The sequence below is a fragment of the Nothobranchius furzeri genome, chromosome 9, assembly GCF_043380555.1.
Source record: "Nothobranchius furzeri strain GRZ-AD chromosome 9, NfurGRZ-RIMD1, whole genome shotgun sequence".
In the NCBI taxonomy this organism is placed as follows: domain Eukaryota; kingdom Metazoa; phylum Chordata; class Actinopteri; order Cyprinodontiformes; family Nothobranchiidae; genus Nothobranchius; species Nothobranchius furzeri.
This window is the reverse complement of record NC_091749.1, coordinates 8269619-8287367: the sequence shown is the minus strand read 5'-3', so window position 1 is coordinate 8287367 and position 17749 is coordinate 8269619. Positions and strand designations below refer to the sequence as shown.

Below are 17749 nucleotides of genomic sequence, written 5' to 3'. Positions count from 1 at the left end.
GAAGAGTTCCACATGGCTGTTTCTGGTGTTGTAGAAGCGTTCCACATGGCTGTTTTTCTGGTGTTGTAGAAGACTTCCACATGGCTGTTTTTCTGGTGTTGTAGAAGCGTTCCACATGGCTGTTTCTGCTGTTGTAGAAGCGTTCCACATGGCTTTTTTTCTGGTGTTGTAGAAGAGTTCCACATGGCTGTTTCTGGTGTTGTAGAAGCGTTCCACACGGCTGTTTCTGGTGTTGTAGAGGAGTTCTACATGGCTGTTTCTGGTGTTGTAGAAGCGTTCCACGTGGCTGTTTTTCTGGTGTTGTAGAAGCGTTCCAATTGGCTGTTTCTGGTGTTGTAGAAGCGTTCTACATGGCTGTTTTTCTGGTGTTGTAGAGGAGTTCCACATGGCTGTTTCTGGTGTTGTAGAAGCGTTCCACACGGCTGTTTCTGGTGTTGTAGAGGAGTTCCACATGGCTGTTTCTGGTGTTGTAGAAGCGTTCCACATGGCTGTTTTTCTGGTGTTGTAGAAGCGTTCCACATGGCTGTTTCTGGTGTTGTAGAAGCGTTCCACATGGCTGTTTTTCTGGTGTTGTAGAGGAGTTCCACATGGCTGTTTTTCTGGTGTTGTAGAGGAGTTCCACATGGCTGTTTCTGGTGTTGTAGAAGCGTTCCACACGGCTGTTTTTCTGGTGTTGTAGAAGCGTTCCACATGGCTGTTTCTGGTGTTGAAGAAGCGTTCCACAGGGCTGTTTCTGGTGTTGAAGAAGAGTTCCACATGGCTGTTTCTGGTGTTGTAGAAGCGTTCCACATGGCTGTTTCTGGTGTTGTAGAAGCGTTCCACATGGCTGTTTTTCTGGTGTTGTAGAAGCATTTCACATGGCTGTTTTTCTGGTGTTGTAGAAGCGTTCTACATGGCTGTTTTTCTGGTGTTGTAGAAGCGTTCCACATGGCTGTTTTTCTGGTGTTGTAGAAGCGTTCCACATGGCTGTTTTTTTGGTTTTGTAGAAGCGTTCCACATGGCTGTTTCTGGTGTTGTCGAAGCGTTCCACATGGCTGTATTTCTGGTGTTGTAGAAGCGTTCCACATGGCTGTTTTTCTGTTGTTGTAGAAGCGTTCCACATGGCTGTTTCTGGTGTTGTAGAAGCGTTCCACATGGCTGTATTTCTGGTGTTGTAGAAGCATTCCACATGGCTGTTTTTCTATTGTTGTAAAGTGGGTTCCACATGGCTGTTTTTCTGTTGTTGTAGAAGCGTTCCACATGGCTGTTTCTGGTGTTGTCGAAGTGTTCCACATGGCTGTTTCTGGTTTTGTAGAAGCGTTCCACATGGCTGTTTCTGGTGTTGTAGAAGTGTTCCACATGGCTGTTTCTGGCGTGGTAGAAGTGTTCCACATGGCTATTTCTGGTGTTGTAGAAGCGTTCCACATGGCTGTTTTTTTTGGTGTTGTAGAAGCGTTCCACATGGCTGTATTTTTGGTGTTGTAGAAGTGTTCTACATGGCTGTTTCTGGTGTTGTAGAAGTGTTCCACATGGCTATTTCTGGTGTTGTAGAAGCGTTCCACATGGCTGTTTTTTTGGTGTTGTAGAAGCGTTCCACATGGCTGTATTTCTGGTGTTGTAGAAGTGTTCCACATGGCTGTTTTTCTGGTGTTGTAGAAGCGTTCCACATGGCTGTATTTCTGGTGTTGTAGAAGTGTTCCACATGGCTGTATTTCTGGTGTTGTAGAAGTGTTCCACATGGCTGTTTTTCTGGTGTTGTAGAAGCGTTCTACATGGCTGTTTTTCTGGTGTTGTAGAAGTGTTCCACATGGCTGTTTTTCTGGTGTTGTAGAAGCGTTCCACATGGCTGTTTTTTTGGTGTTGTAGAAGCGTTCCACATGGCTGTATTTCTGGTGTTGTAGAAGCATTCCACATGGCTGTATTTCTGGTGTTGTAGAAGCGTTCTACATGGCTGTTTTTCTGGTGTTGTAGAAGCGTTCCACATGGCTGTTTCTGGTGTTGTAGAAGTGTTCCACATGGCTGTTTTTCTGGTGTTGTAGAAGTGTTCCACATGGCTGTTTTTCTGGTGTTGTAGAAGTGTTCCACATGGCTGTTTTTCTGGTGTTGTAGAAGTGTTCCACGTGGCTGTTTCTGGTGTTGTAGAAGCGTTCCACATGGCTGTTTCTGGTGTTGTAGAAGTGTTCCACATGGCTGTTTTTCTGGTGTTGTAGAAGTGTTCCACATGGCTGCTTCTGGTGTGGTAGAAGTGTTCCACATGCCTGTTTTTCTGGTGTTGTAGAAGTGTTCCACGTGGCTGTTTCTGGTGTTGTAGAAGTGTTCCACATGGCTGTTTTTCGTGTGTTGTCGAAGTGTTCCACATGGCTGTTTTCCTGGTGTTGTAGAAGTGTTCCACGTGGCTGTTTCTGGTGTTGTAGAAGTGTTCCACATGGCTGTTTTTCAGGTGTTGTAGAAGAGTTCCACATGGCTGTTTCTGGTGTTGTAGAAGAGTTCCACATGGCTGTTTTTCTGGTGTTGTAGAAGCGTTCCACATGGCTGTTTTTCTCATGTTGTGGAGGAGTTCCATATGGCTGTTTTTCTGGTGTTGTAGAAGAGTTCCACATGGCTGTTTTTCTGGTGTTGTAGAAGAGTTCCGCATGCCTGTTTCTGGTGTTGAAGAAAGGTTCCACATGGCTGTTTTTCTGGTGTTGTAGAAGCGTTCCACATGGCTGTTTTTCTGGTGTTGTAGAAGCGTTCCACATGGCTGTTTCTGGTGTTGTAGAAGCGTTCCACATGGCTGTTTTTCTGGTGTTGTAGAAGCGTTCCACATGGCTGTTTTTCTCATGTTGTGGAGGAGTTCCACATGGCTGTTTTTCTGGTGTTGTAGAAGAGTTCCACATGGCTGTTTTTCTGGTGTTGTAGAAGAGTTCCACATGGCTGTTTCTGGTGTTGTAGAAGCGTTCCACATGGCTGTTTTTTTGGTGTTGTAGAAGCGTTCTACATGGCTGTTTCTGGTGTTGTAGAAGTGTTTCACATGGCTGTTTCTGGTGTTGAAGAAGAGTTCCACATGGCTGTTTCTGGTGTTGTAGAAGCGTTCCACATGGCTGTTTTTTTGGTGTTGAAGAAGAGTTCTACATGGCTGTTTCTGGTGTTGTAGAAGCGTTCCACATGGCTGTTTTTTTGGTGTTGAAGAAGAGTTCTACATGGCTGTTTCTGGTGTTGTAGAAGAGTTCCACTTGGCTGTTTCTGGTGTTGAAGAAGCGTTCCACATGGCTGTTTCTGGTGTTGTTGAAGCGTTCCACATGGCTGTTTCTGGTGTTGTAGAAGCGTTCCACATGGCTGTTTCTGGTGTTGTAGAAGAGTTCCACATGGCTGTTTTTCTGGTGTTGTAGAAGCGTTCCACATGGCTGTTTTTCTGGTGTTGTAGAAGCGTTCCACATGGCTGTTTCTGGTGTTGTAGAAACGTTCCACATGGCTGTTTTTCTGGTGTTGTAGAAGCGTTCCACATGGCTGTTTTTCTCATGTTGTGGAGGAGTTCCACATGGCTGTTTTTCTGGTGTTGTAGAAGCGTTCCACATGGCTGTTTTTCTGGTGTTGTAGAAGAGTTCCGCATGGCTGTTTCTGGTGTTGAAGAAGCGTTCCACATGGCTGTTTCTGGTGTAGAAGAAGCATTCCACATGGCTGTTTTTCTGGTGTTGTAGAAGCGTTCCACATGGCTGTTTTTCTGGTGTTGTAGAAGCGTTCCACATGGCTGTTTCTGGTGTAGAAGAAGCATTCCACATGGCTGTTTTTCTGGTGTTGTAGAAGCGTTCCACATGGCTGTTTCTGGTGTTGAAGAAGAGTTCCACATGGCTGTTTCTGGTGTTGTAGAAGAGTTCCACATGGCTGTTTTTCTGGTGTTGTAGAAGCGTTCCACATGGCTGTTTCTGGTGTTGTAGAAGCGTTCCACATGGCTGTTTCTGGTGTTGAAGAAGAGTTTTACATGGCTGTTTCTGGTGTTGTAGAAGAGTTCCACATGGCTGTTTCTGGTGTTGTAGAAGCGTTCCACATGGCTGTTTTTCTGGTGTTGTAGAAGACTTCCACATGGCTGTTTTTCTGGTGTTGTAGAAGCGTTCCACATGGCTGTTTTTCTGGTGTTGTAGAAGCGTTCCACATGGCTGTTTCTGCTGTTGTAGAAGCGTTCCACATGGCTTTTTTTCTGGTGTTGTAGAAGAGTTCCACATGGCTGTTTCTGGTGTTGTAGAAGCGTTCCACACGGCTGTTTCTGGTGTTGTAGAGGAGTTCTACATGGCTGTTTCTGGTGTTGTAGAAGCGTTCCAATTGGCTGTTTCTGGTGTTGTAGAAGCGTTCTACATGGCTGTTTTTCTGGTGTTGTAGAAGCGTTCCACATGGCTGTTTCTGGTGTTGTAGAAGCGTTCTACATGGCTGTTTTTCTGGTGTTGTAGAAGCGTTCCACATGGCTGTTTTTCTCATGTTGTGGAGGAGTTCCACATGGCTGTTTTTCTGGTGTTGTAGAAGCGTTCCACATGGCTGTTTTTCTGGTGTTGTAGAAGAGTTCCGCATGGCTGTTTCTGGTGTTGAAGAAGCGTTCCACATGGCTGTTTCTGGTGTAGAAGAAGCATTCCACATGGCTGTTTTTCTGGTGTTGTAGAAGCGTTCCACATGGCTGTTTTTCTGGTGTTGTAGAAGCGTTCCACATGGCTGTTTCTGGTGTAGAAGAAGCATTCCACATGGCTGTTTTTCTGGTGTTGTAGAAGCGTTCCACATGGCTGTTTCTGGTGTTGAAGAAGAGTTCCACATGGCTGTTTCTGGTGTTGTAGAAGAGTTCCACATGGCTGTTTTTCTGGTGTTGTAGAAGCGTTCCACATGGCTGTTTCTGGTGTTGTAGAAGCGTTCCACATGGCTGTTTCTGGTGTTGAAGAAGAGTTTTACATGGCTGTTTCTGGTGTTGTAGAAGAGTTCCACATGGCTGTTTCTGGTGTTGTAGAAGCGTTCCACATGGCTGTTTTTCTGGTGTTGTAGAAGACTTCCACATGGCTGTTTTTCTGGTGTTGTAGAAGTGTTCCACATGGCTGTTTTTCTGGTGTTGTAGAAGCGTTCCACATGGCTGTTTCTGCTGTTGTAGAAGCGTTCCACATGGCTTTTTTTCTGGTGTTGTAGAAGAGTTCCACATGGCTGTTTCTGGTGTTGTAGAAGCGTTCCACACGGCTGTTTCTGGTGTTGTAGAGGAGTTCTACATGGCTGTTTCTGGTGTTGTAGAAGCGTTCCAATTGGCTGTTTCTGGTGTTGTAGAAGCGTTCTACATGGCTGTTTTTCTGGTGTTGTAGAAGCGTTCCACATGGCTGTTTCTGGTGTTGTAGAAGCGTTCTACATGGCTGTTTTTCTGGTGTTGTAGAGGAGTTCCACATGGCTGTTTCTGGTGTTGTAGAAGCGTTCCACACGGCTGTTTCTGGTGTTGTAGAGGAGTTCCACATGGCTGTTTCTGGTGTTGTAGAAGCGTTCCACATGGCTGTTTTTCTGGTGTTGTAGAAGCGTTCCACATGGCTGTTTCTGGTGTTGTAGAAGCGTTCCACATGGCTGTTTTTCTGGTGTTGTAGAGGAGTTCCACATGGCTGTTTTTCTGGTGTTGTAGAGGAGTTCCACATGGCTGTTTCTGGTGTTGTAGAAGCGTTCCACACGGCTGTTTCTGGTGTTGTAGAGGAGTTCCACATGGCTGTTTCTGGTGTTGTAGAAGCGTTCCACATGGCTGTTTTTCTGGTGTTGTAGAAGCGTTCCACATGGCTGTTTCTGGTGTTGAAGAAGCGTTCCACAGGGCTGTTTCTGGTGTTGAAGAAGAGTTCCACATGGCTGTTTCTGGTGTTGTAGAAGCGTTCCACATGGCTGTTTCTGGTGTTGTAGAAGCGTTCCACATGGCTGTTTTTCTGGTGTTGTAGAGGAGTTCCACATGGCTGTTTTTCTGGTGTTGTGGAGGAGTTCCACATGGCTGTTTTTCTGGTGTTGTGGAGGAGTTCCACATGGCTGTTTTTCTGGTGTTGTAGAAGTGTTCCACATGGCTGTTTTTCTGGTGTTGTAGAAGAGTTCCGCATGGCTGTTTCTGGTGTTGAAGAAGCGTTCCACATGGCTGTTTTTCTGGTGTTGTAGAAGCGTTCCACATGGCTTTTTCTGGTGTTGAAGAAGCGTTCCACATGGCTGTTTTTCTGGTGTTGTAGAAGCGTTCCACATGGCTGTTTCTGGTGTTGAAGAAGCGTTCCACATGGCTGTTTCTGGTGTTGAAGAGTTCCACATGGCTGTTTTTCTGGTGTTGTAGAAGCGTTCCACATGGCTGTTTTTCTGGTGTTGTAGAAGCGTTCCACATGGCTGTTTCTGGTGTTGAAGAGTTCCACATGGCTGTTTTTCTGGTGTTGTAGAAGCGTTCCACATGGCTGTTTTTCTGGTGTTGAAGAAGAGTTTCACATGGCTGTTTCTGGTGTTGTAGAAGAGTTCCACATGGCTGTTTCTGGTGTTGTAGAAGCGTTCCACATGGCTGTTTCTGGTGTTGAAGAAGAGTTTCACATGGCTGTTTCTGGTGTTGTAGAAGAGTTCCACATGGCTGTTTCTGGTGTTGTAGAAGCGTTCCACATGGCTGTTTCTGCTGTTGTAGAAGAGTTCCACATGGCTTTTTTTCTGGTGTTGTAGAAGACTTCCACATGGCTTTTTTTCTGGTGTTGTAGAAGCGTTCCACATGGCTGTTTTTCTGGTGTTGTAGAAGCGTTCCACATGGCTGTTTCTGGTGTTGTAGAAGAGTTCCACATGGCTGTTTCTGGTGTTGAAGAAGAGTTCCACATGGCTGTTTCTGGTGTTGTAGAAGAGTTCCACATGGCTGTTTCTGGTGTTGTAGAAGCGTTCCACATGGCTGTTTTTTTGGTGTTGTAGAAGTGTTCTACATGGCTGTTTCTGGTGTTGTAGAAGCGTTCCACATGGCTGTTTCTGGTGTTGAAGAAGAGTTCCACATGGCTGTTTCTGGTGTTGTAGAAGCGTTCCACATGGCTGTTTCTGGTGTTGAAGAAGAGTTCCACATGGCTGTTTTTTTGGTGTTGAAGAAGAGTTCCACATGGCTGTTTCTGGTGTTGAAGAAGAGTTCCACATGGCTGTTTTTTTGGTGTTGAAGAAGTGTTCCACATGGCTGTTTTTCTGGTGTTGTAGAAGAGTTCCGCATGGCTGTTTCTGGTGTTGAAAAAGCGTTCCACATGGCTGTTTGTCTGGTGTTGTAGAAGCTTTCCACATGGCTGTTTCTGGTGTTGAAGAAGCGTTCCACACGGCTGTTTTTCTGGTGTTGTAGAAGCGTTCCACATGGCTGTTTCTGGTGTTGAAGAAGCGTTCCACATGGCTGTTTCTGGTGTTGAAGAAGAGTTCCACATGGCTGTTTTTCTGGTGTTGTAGAAGCGTTCCACATGGCTGTTTTTCTGGTGTTGTAGAAGCGTTCCACATGGCTGTTTTTCTGGTGTTGTAGAAGCGTTCCACATGGCTGTTTTTCTGGTGTTGTAGAAGCGTTCCACATGGCTGTTTCTGGTGTTGAAGAAGAGTTTAACATGGCTGTTTCTGGTGTTGTAGAAGAGTTCCACATGGCTGTTTCTGGTGTTGTAGAAGCGTTCCACATGGCTGTTTCTGGTGTTGAAGAAGAGTTTCACATGGCTGTTTCTGGTGTTGTAGAAGCGTTCCACATGGCTGTTTCTGCTGTTGTAGAAGAGTTCCACATGGCTTTTTTTCTGGTGTTGTAGAAGACTTCCACATGGCTTTTTTTCTGGTGTTGTAGAAGCGTTCCACATGGCTGTTTTTCTGGTGTTGTAGAAGCGTTCCACATGGCTGTTTCTGGTGTTGTAGAAGAGTTCCACATGGCTGTTTCTGGTGTTGAAGAAGAGTTCCACATGGCTGTTTCTGGTGTTGAAGAAGCGTTCCACATGGCTGTTTTTCTGGTGTTGTAGAAGAGTTCCACATGGCTGTTTCTGGTGTTGTAGAAGTGTTCCACATGGCTGTTTTTTTGGTGTTGTAGAAGTGTTCTACATGGCTGTTTCTGGTGTTGTAGAAGCGTTCCACATGGCTGTTTCTGGTGTTGAAGAAGAGTTCCACATGGCTGTTTCTGGTGTTGTAGAAGCGTTCCACATGGCTGTTTCTGGTGTTGAAGAAGAGTTCCACATGGCTGTTTTTTTGGTGTTGTAGAAGCGTTCCACATGGCTGTTTCTGGTGTTGAAGAAGAGTTCCACATGGCTGTTTCTGGTGTTGTAGAAGCGTTCCACATGGCTGTTTTTTTGGTGTTGTAGAAGCGTTCCACATGGCTGTTTCTGGTGTTGTAGAAGATTTTCACATGGCTGTTTCTGGTGTTGAAGAAGAGTTCCACATGGCTGTTTTTCTGGTGTTGTAGAAGAGTTCCACATGGCTGTTTCTGGTGTTGTAGAAGCGTTCCACATGGCTGTTTTTTTGGTGTTGTAGAAGCGTTCTACATGGCTGTTTCTGGTGTTGTAGAAGTGTTTCACATGGCTGTTTCTGGTGTTGAAGAAGCGTTCCACATGGCTGTTTCTGGTGTTGTAGAAGCGTTCCACATGGCTGTTTCTGGTGTTGTAGAAGATTTTCACATGGCTGTTTCTGGTGTTGAAGAAGAGTTCCACATGGCTGTTTCTGGTGTTGTAGAAGCGTTCCACATGGCTGTTTCTGGTGTTGTAGAAGTGTTTCACATGGCTGTTTCTGGTGTTGAAGAAGAGTTCCACATGGCTGTTTCTGGTGTTGTAGAAGCGTTCCACATGGCTGTTTTTTTGGTGTTGAAGAAGAGTTCTACATGGCTGTTTCTGGTGTTGTAGAAGCGTTCCACATGGCTGTTTTTTTGGTGTTGAAGAAGAGTTCCACATGGCTGTTTCTGGTGTTGTAGAAGAGTTCCACATGGCTGTTTCTGGTGTTGAAGAAGAGTTCCACATGGCTGTTTCTGGTGTTGTAGAAGCGTTCCACATGGCTATTTTTTTGGTGTTGTAGAAGCGTTCCACATGGCTGTTTCTGGTGTTGTAGAAGCGTTCTACATGGCTGTTTCTGGTGTTGTAGAAGAGTTCCACATGGCTGTTTCTGGTGTTGAAGAAGAGTTCCACATGGCTGTTTCTGGTGTTGTAGAAGCGTTCCACATGGCTGTTTCTGGTGTTGTCGAAGCGTTCCACATGGCTGTATTTCTGGTGTTGTAGAAGCGTTCCACATGGCTGTTTTTCTGTTGTTGTAGAAGCGTTCCACATGGCTGTTTCTGGTGTTGTAGAAGCGTTCCACATGGCTGTATTTCTGGTGTTGTAGAAGCATTCCACATGGCTGTTTTTCTATTGTTGTAGAAGCGTTCCACATGGCTGTTTTTCTGTTGTTGTAGAAGCGTTCCACATGGCTGTTTCTGGTGTTGTCGAAGTGTTCCACATGGCTGTTTCTGGTTTTGTAGAAGCGTTCCACATGGCTGTTTCTGGTGTTGTAGAAGTGTTCCACATGGCTGTTTCTGGCGTGGTAGAAGTGTTCCACATGGCTATTTCTGGTGTTGTAGAAGCGTTCCACATGGCTGTTTTTTTGGTGTTGTAGAAGCGTTCCACATGGCTGTATTTTTGGTGTTGTAGAAGTGTTCTACATGGCTGTTTCTGGTGTTGTAGAAGTGTTCCACATGGCTATTTCTGGTGTTGTAGAAGCGTTCCACATGGCTGTTTTTTTGGTGTTGTAGAAGCGTTCCACATGGCTGTATTTCTGGTGTTGTAGAAGTGTTCCACATGGCTGTTTTTCTGGTGTTGTAGAAGCGTTCCACATGGCTGTATTTCTGGTGTTGTAGAAGTGTTCCACATGGCTGTATTTCTGGTGTTGTAGAAGTGTTCCACATGGCTGTTTTTCTGGTGTTGTAGAAGCGTTCTACATGGCTGTTTTTCTGGTGTTGTAGAAGTGTTCCACATGGCTGTTTTTCTGGTGTTGTAGAAGCGTTCCACATGGCTGTTTTTTTGGTGTTGTAGAAGCGTTCCACATGGCTGTATTTCTGGTGTTGTAGAAGCATTCCACATGGCTGTATTTCTGGTGTTGTAGAAGCGTTCTACATGGCTGTTTTTCTGGTGTTGTAGAAGCGTTCCACATGGCTGTTTCTGGTGTTGTAGAAGTGTTCCACATGGCTGTTTTTCTGGTGTTGTAGAAGTGTTCCACATGGCTGTTTTTCTGGTGTTGTAGAAGTGTTCCACATGGCTGTTTTTCTGGTGTTGTAGAAGTGTTCCACGTGGCTGTTTCTGGTGTTGTAGAAGCGTTCCACATGGCTGTTTCTGGTGTTGTAGAAGTGTTCCACATGGCTGTTTTTCTGGTGTTGTAGAAGTGTTCCACATGGCTGCTTCTGGTGTGGTAGAAGTGTTCCACATGCCTGTTTTTCTGGTGTTGTAGAAGTGTTCCACGTGGCTGTTTCTGGTGTTGTAGAAGTGTTCCACATGGCTGTTTTTCGTGTGTTGTCGAAGTGTTCCACATGGCTGTTTTCCTGGTGTTGTAGAAGTGTTCCACGTGGCTGTTTCTGGTGTTGTAGAAGTGTTCCACATGGCTGTTTTTCAGGTGTTGTAGAAGAGTTCCACATGGCTGTTTCTGGTGTTGTAGAAGAGTTCCACATGGCTGTTTTTCTGGTGTTGTAGAAGCGTTCCACATGGCTGTTTTTCTCATGTTGTGGAGGAGTTCCATATGGCTGTTTTTCTGGTGTTGTAGAAGAGTTCCACATGGCTGTTTTTCTGGTGTTGTAGAAGAGTTCCGCATGCCTGTTTCTGGTGTTGAAGAAAGGTTCCACATGGCTGTTTTTCTGGTGTTGTAGAAGCGTTCCACATGGCTGTTTTTCTGGTGTTGTAGAAGCGTTCCACATGGCTGTTTCTGGTGTTGTAGAAGCGTTCCACATGGCTGTTTTTCTGGTGTTGTAGAAGCGTTCCACATGGCTGTTTTTCTCATGTTGTGGAGGAGTTCCACATGGCTGTTTTTCTGGTGTTGTAGAAGAGTTCCACATGGCTGTTTTTCTGGTGTTGTAGAAGAGTTCCACATGGCTGTTTCTGGTGTTGTAGAAGCGTTCCACATGGCTGTTTTTTTGGTGTTGTAGAAGCGTTCTACATGGCTGTTTCTGGTGTTGTAGAAGTGTTTCACATGGCTGTTTCTGGTGTTGAAGAAGAGTTCCACATGGCTGTTTCTGGTGTTGTAGAAGCGTTCCACATGGCTGTTTTTTTGGTGTTGAAGAAGAGTTCTACATGGCTGTTTCTGGTGTTGTAGAAGCGTTCCACATGGCTGTTTTTTTGGTGTTGAAGAAGAGTTCTACATGGCTGTTTCTGGTGTTGTAGAAGAGTTCCACATGGCTGTTTCTGGTGTTGAAGAAGCGTTCCACATGGCTGTTTCTGGTGTTGTTGAAGCGTTCCACATGGCTGTTTCTGGTGTTGTAGAAGCGTTCCACATGGCTGTTTCTGGTGTTGTAGAAGAGTTCCACATGGCTGTTTTTCTGGTGTTGTAGAAGCGTTCCACATGGCTGTTTTTCTGGTGTTGTAGAAGCGTTCCACATGGCTGTTTCTGGTGTTGTAGAAACGTTCCACATGGCTGTTTTTCTGGTGTTGTAGAAGCGTTCCACATGGCTGTTTTTCTCATGTTGTGGAGGAGTTCCACATGGCTGTTTTTCTGGTGTTGTAGAAGCGTTCCACATGGCTGTTTTTCTGGTGTTGTAGAAGAGTTCCGCATGGCTGTTTCTGGTGTTGAAGAAGCGTTCCACATGGCTGTTTCTGGTGTAGAAGAAGCATTCCACATGGCTGTTTTTCTGGTGTTGTAGAAGCGTTCCACATGGCTGTTTTTCTGGTGTTGTAGAAGCGTTCCACATGGCTGTTTCTGGTGTAGAAGAAGCATTCCACATGGCTGTTTTTCTGGTGTTGTAGAAGCGTTCCACATGGCTGTTTCTGGTGTTGAAGAAGAGTTCCACATGGCTGTTTCTGGTGTTGTAGAAGAGTTCCACATGGCTGTTTTTCTGGTGTTGTAGAAGCGTTCCACATGGCTGTTTCTGGTGTTGTAGAAGCGTTCCACATGGCTGTTTCTGGTGTTGAAGAAGAGTTTTACATGGCTGTTTCTGGTGTTGTAGAAGAGTTCCACATGGCTGTTTCTGGTGTTGTAGAAGCGTTCCACATGGCTGTTTTTCTGGTGTTGTAGAAGACTTCCACATGGCTGTTTTTCTGGTGTTGTAGAAGCGTTCCACATGGCTGTTTTTCTGGTGTTGTAGAAGCGTTCCACATGGCTGTTTCTGCTGTTGTAGAAGCGTTCCACATGGCTTTTTTTCTGGTGTTGTAGAAGAGTTCCACATGGCTGTTTCTGGTGTTGTAGAAGCGTTCCACACGGCTGTTTCTGGTGTTGTAGAGGAGTTCTACATGGCTGTTTCTGGTGTTGTAGAAGCGTTCCAATTGGCTGTTTCTGGTGTTGTAGAAGCGTTCTACATGGCTGTTTTTCTGGTGTTGTAGAAGCGTTCCACATGGCTGTTTCTGGTGTTGTAGAAGCGTTCTACATGGCTGTTTTTCTGGTGTTGTAGAAGCGTTCCACATGGCTGTTTTTCTCATGTTGTGGAGGAGTTCCACATGGCTGTTTTTCTGGTGTTGTAGAAGCGTTCCACATGGCTGTTTTTCTGGTGTTGTAGAAGAGTTCCGCATGGCTGTTTCTGGTGTTGAAGAAGCGTTCCACATGGCTGTTTCTGGTGTAGAAGAAGCATTCCACATGGCTGTTTTTCTGGTGTTGTAGAAGCGTTCCACATGGCTGTTTTTCTGGTGTTGTAGAAGCGTTCCACATGGCTGTTTCTGGTGTAGAAGAAGCATTCCACATGGCTGTTTTTCTGGTGTTGTAGAAGCGTTCCACATGGCTGTTTCTGGTGTTGAAGAAGAGTTCCACATGGCTGTTTCTGGTGTTGTAGAAGAGTTCCACATGGCTGTTTTTCTGGTGTTGTAGAAGCGTTCCACATGGCTGTTTCTGGTGTTGTAGAAGCGTTCCACATGGCTGTTTCTGGTGTTGAAGAAGAGTTTTACATGGCTGTTTCTGGTGTTGTAGAAGAGTTCCACATGGCTGTTTCTGGTGTTGTAGAAGCGTTCCACATGGCTGTTTTTCTGGTGTTGTAGAAGACTTCCACATGGCTGTTTTTCTGGTGTTGTAGAAGTGTTCCACATGGCTGTTTTTCTGGTGTTGTAGAAGCGTTCCACATGGCTGTTTCTGCTGTTGTAGAAGCGTTCCACATGGCTTTTTTTCTGGTGTTGTAGAAGAGTTCCACATGGCTGTTTCTGGTGTTGTAGAAGCGTTCCACACGGCTGTTTCTGGTGTTGTAGAGGAGTTCTACATGGCTGTTTCTGGTGTTGTAGAAGCGTTCCAATTGGCTGTTTCTGGTGTTGTAGAAGCGTTCTACATGGCTGTTTTTCTGGTGTTGTAGAAGCGTTCCACATGGCTGTTTCTGGTGTTGTAGAAGCGTTCTACATGGCTGTTTTTCTGGTGTTGTAGAGGAGTTCCACATGGCTGTTTCTGGTGTTGTAGAAGCGTTCCACACGGCTGTTTCTGGTGTTGTAGAGGAGTTCCACATGGCTGTTTCTGGTGTTGTAGAAGCGTTCCACATGGCTGTTTTTCTGGTGTTGTAGAAGCGTTCCACATGGCTGTTTCTGGTGTTGTAGAAGCGTTCCACATGGCTGTTTTTCTGGTGTTGTAGAGGAGTTCCACATGGCTGTTTTTCTGGTGTTGTAGAGGAGTTCCACATGGCTGTTTCTGGTGTTGTAGAAGCGTTCCACACGGCTGTTTCTGGTGTTGTAGAGGAGTTCCACATGGCTGTTTCTGGTGTTGTAGAAGCGTTCCACATGGCTGTTTTTCTGGTGTTGTAGAAGCGTTCCACATGGCTGTTTCTGGTGTTGAAGAAGCGTTCCACAGGGCTGTTTCTGGTGTTGAAGAAGAGTTCCACATGGCTGTTTCTGGTGTTGTAGAAGCGTTCCACATGGCTGTTTCTGGTGTTGTAGAAGCGTTCCACATGGCTGTTTTTCTGGTGTTGTAGAGGAGTTCCACATGGCTGTTTTTCTGGTGTTGTGGAGGAGTTCCACATGGCTGTTTTTCTGGTGTTGTGGAGGAGTTCCACATGGCTGTTTTTCTGGTGTTGTAGAAGTGTTCCACATGGCTGTTTTTCTGGTGTTGTAGAAGAGTTCCGCATGGCTGTTTCTGGTGTTGAAGAAGCGTTCCACATGGCTGTTTTTCTGGTGTTGTAGAAGCGTTCCACATGGCTTTTTCTGGTGTTGAAGAAGCGTTCCACATGGCTGTTTTTCTGGTGTTGTAGAAGCGTTCCACATGGCTGTTTCTGGTGTTGAAGAAGCGTTCCACATGGCTGTTTCTGGTGTTGAAGAGTTCCACATGGCTGTTTTTCTGGTGTTGTAGAAGCGTTCCACATGGCTGTTTTTCTGGTGTTGTAGAAGCGTTCCACATGGCTGTTTCTGGTGTTGAAGAAGAGTTTCACATGGCTGTTTCTGGTGTTGTAGAAGAGTTCCACATGGCTGTTTCTGGTGTTGTAGAAGCGTTCCACATGGCTGTTTCTGGTGTTGAAGAAGAGTTTCACATGGCTGTTTCTGGTGTTGTAGAAGAGTTCCACATGGCTGTTTCTGGTGTTGTAGAAGCGTTCCACATGGCTGTTTCTGCTGTTGTAGAAGAGTTCCACATGGCTTTTTTTCTGGTGTTGTAGAAGACTTCCACATGGCTTTTTTTCTGGTGTTGTAGAAGCGTTCCACATGGCTGTTTTTCTGGTGTTGTAGAAGCGTTCCACATGGCTGTTTCTGGTGTTGTAGAAGAGTTCCACATGGCTGTTTCTGGTGTTGAAGAAGAGTTCCACATGGCTGTTTCTGGTGTTGTAGAAGAGTTCCACATGGCTGTTTCTGGTGTTGTAGAAGCGTTCCACATGGCTGTTTTTTTGGTGTTGTAGAAGTGTTCTACATGGCTGTTTCTGGTGTTGTAGAAGCGTTCCACATGGCTGTTTCTGGTGTTGAAGAAGAGTTCCACATGGCTGTTTCTGGTGTTGTAGAAGCGTTCCACATGGCTGTTTCTGGTGTTGAAGAAGAGTTCCACATGGCTGTTTTTTTGGTGTTGAAGAAGAGTTCCACATGGCTGTTTCTGGTGTTGAAGAAGAGTTCCACATGGCTGTTTTTTTGGTGTTGAAGAAGTGTTCCACATGGCTGTTTTTCTGGTGTTGTAGAAGAGTTCCGCATGGCTGTTTCTGGTGTTGAAGAAGCGTTCCACATGGCTGTTTGTCTGGTGTTGTAGAAGCTTTCCACATGGCTGTTTCTGGTGTTGAAGAAGCGTTCCACACGGCTGTTTTTCTGGTGTTGTAGAAGCGTTCCACATGGCTGTTTCTGGTGTTGAAGAAGCGTTCCACATGGCTGTTTCTGGTGTTGAAGAAGAGTTCCACATGGCTGTTTTTCTGGTGTTGTAGAAGCGTTCCACATGGCTGTTTTTCTGGTGTTGTAGAAGCGTTCCACATGGCTGTTTTTCTGGTGTTGTAGAAGCGTTCCACATGGCTGTTTTTCTGGTGTTGTAGAAGCGTTCCACATGGCTGTTTCTGGTGTTGAAGAAGAGTTTAACATGGCTGTTTCTGGTGTTGTAGAAGAGTTCCACATGGCTGTTTCTGGTGTTGTAGAAGCGTTCCACATGGCTGTTTCTGGTGTTGAAGAAGAGTTTCACATGGCTGTTTCTGGTGTTGTAGAAGCGTTCCACATGGCTGTTTCTGCTGTTGTAGAAGAGTTCCACATGGCTTTTTTTCTGGTGTTGTAGAAGACTTCCACATGGCTTTTTTTCTGGTGTTGTAGAAGCGTTCCACATGGCTGTTTTTCTGGTGTTGTAGAAGCGTTCCACATGGCTGTTTCTGGTGTTGTAGAAGAGTTCCACATGGCTGTTTCTGGTGTTGAAGAAGAGTTCCACATGGCTGTTTCTGGTGTTGAAGAAGCGTTCCACATGGCTGTTTTTCTGGTGTTGTAGAAGAGTTCCACATGGCTGTTTCTGGTGTTGTAGAAGTGTTCCACATGGCTGTTTTTTTGGTGTTGTAGAAGTGTTCTACATGGCTGTTTCTGGTGTTGTAGAAGCGTTCCACATGGCTGTTTCTGGTGTTGAAGAAGAGTTCCACATGGCTGTTTCTGGTGTTGTAGAAGCGTTCCACATGGCTGTTTCTGGTGTTGAAGAAGAGTTCCACATGGCTGTTTTTTTGGTGTTGTAGAAGCGTTCCACATGGCTGTTTCTGGTGTTGAAGAAGAGTTCCACATGGCTGTTTCTGGTGTTGTAGAAGCGTTCCACATGGCTGTTTTTTTGGTGTTGTAGAAGCGTTCCACATGGCTGTTTCTGGTGTTGTAGAAGATTTTCACATGGCTGTTTCTGGTGTTGAAGAAGAGTTCCACATGGCTGTTTTTCTGGTGTTGTAGAAGAGTTCCACATGGCTGTTTCTGGTGTTGTAGAAGCGTTCCACATGGCTGTTTTTTTGGTGTTGTAGAAGCGTTCTACATGGCTGTTTCTGGTGTTGTAGAAGTGTTTCACATGGCTGTTTCTGGTGTTGAAGAAGCGTTCCACATGGCTGTTTCTGGTGTTGTAGAAGCGTTCCACATGGCTGTTTCTGGTGTTGTAGAAGATTTTCACATGGCTGTTTCTGGTGTTGAAGAAGAGTTCCACATGGCTGTTTCTGGTGTTGTAGAAGCGTTCCACATGGCTGTTTCTGGTGTTGTAGAAGTGTTTCACATGGCTGTTTCTGGTGTTGAAGAAGAGTTCCACATGGCTGTTTCTGGTGTTGTAGAAGCGTTCCACATGGCTGTTTTTTTGGTGTTGAAGAAGAGTTCTACATGGCTGTTTCTGGTGTTGTAGAAGCGTTCCACATGGCTGTTTTTTTGGTGTTGAAGAAGAGTTCCACATGGCTGTTTCTGGTGTTGTAGAAGAGTTCCACATGGCTGTTTCTGGTGTTGAAGAAGAGTTCCACATGGCTGTTTCTGGTGTTGTAGAAGCGTTCCACATGGCTATTTTTTTGGTGTTGTAGAAGCGTTCCACATGGCTGTTTCTGGTGTTGTAGAAGCGTTCTACATGGCTGTTTCTGGTGTTGTAGAAGAGTTCCACATGGCTGTTTCTGGTGTTGAAGAAGAGTTCCACATGGCTGTTTCTGGTGTTGTAGAAGCGTTCCACATGGCTGTTTTTTTGGTGTTGTAGAAGAGTTCCAGATGGCTGTTTCTGGTGTTGTAGAAGCGTTCCACATGGCTGTTTTTTTTGGTGTTGTAGAAGCGTTCTACATGGCTGTTTCTGGTGTTGTAGAAGCGTTCCACATGGCTGTTTTTTTGGTGTTGTAGAAGAGTTCCAGATGGCTGTTTCTGGTGTTGTAGAAGCGTTCTACATGGCTGTTTCTGGTGTTGTAGAAGAGTTCCACATGGCTGTTTCTGGTGTTGAAGAAGAGTTCCACATGGCTGTTTCTGGTGTTGTAGAAGCGTTCCACATGGCTGTTTTTTTGGTGTTGTAGAAGAGTTCCAGATGGCTGTTTCTGGTGTTGTAGAAGCGTTCCACATGGCTGTTTTTTTTGGTGTTGTAGAAGCGTTCTACATGGCTGTTTCTGGTGTTGTAGAAGTGTTTCACATGGCTGTTTCTGGTGTTGAAGAAGAGTTCCACATGGCTGTTTCTGGTGTTGTAGAAGTGTTTCACATGGCTGTTTCTGGTGTTGAAGAAGAGTTCCACGTGGCTGTTTCTGGTGTTGTAGAAGCGTTCCACATGGCTGTTTCTGGTGTTGTAGAAGTGTTTCACATGGCTGTTTCTG

The 17749-nt window shown here is 45.4% G+C and overlaps 1 protein-coding gene across 1 annotated transcript in view; it reads left to right on the top strand.

Moving 5' to 3' along the window:
• dok4 (docking protein 4) overlaps positions 1-17749 on the top strand; it is a 217355-nt gene that overhangs the window by 140853 nt on the left and 58753 nt on the right. The gene's annotated exons all lie outside the window — the stretch shown is intronic.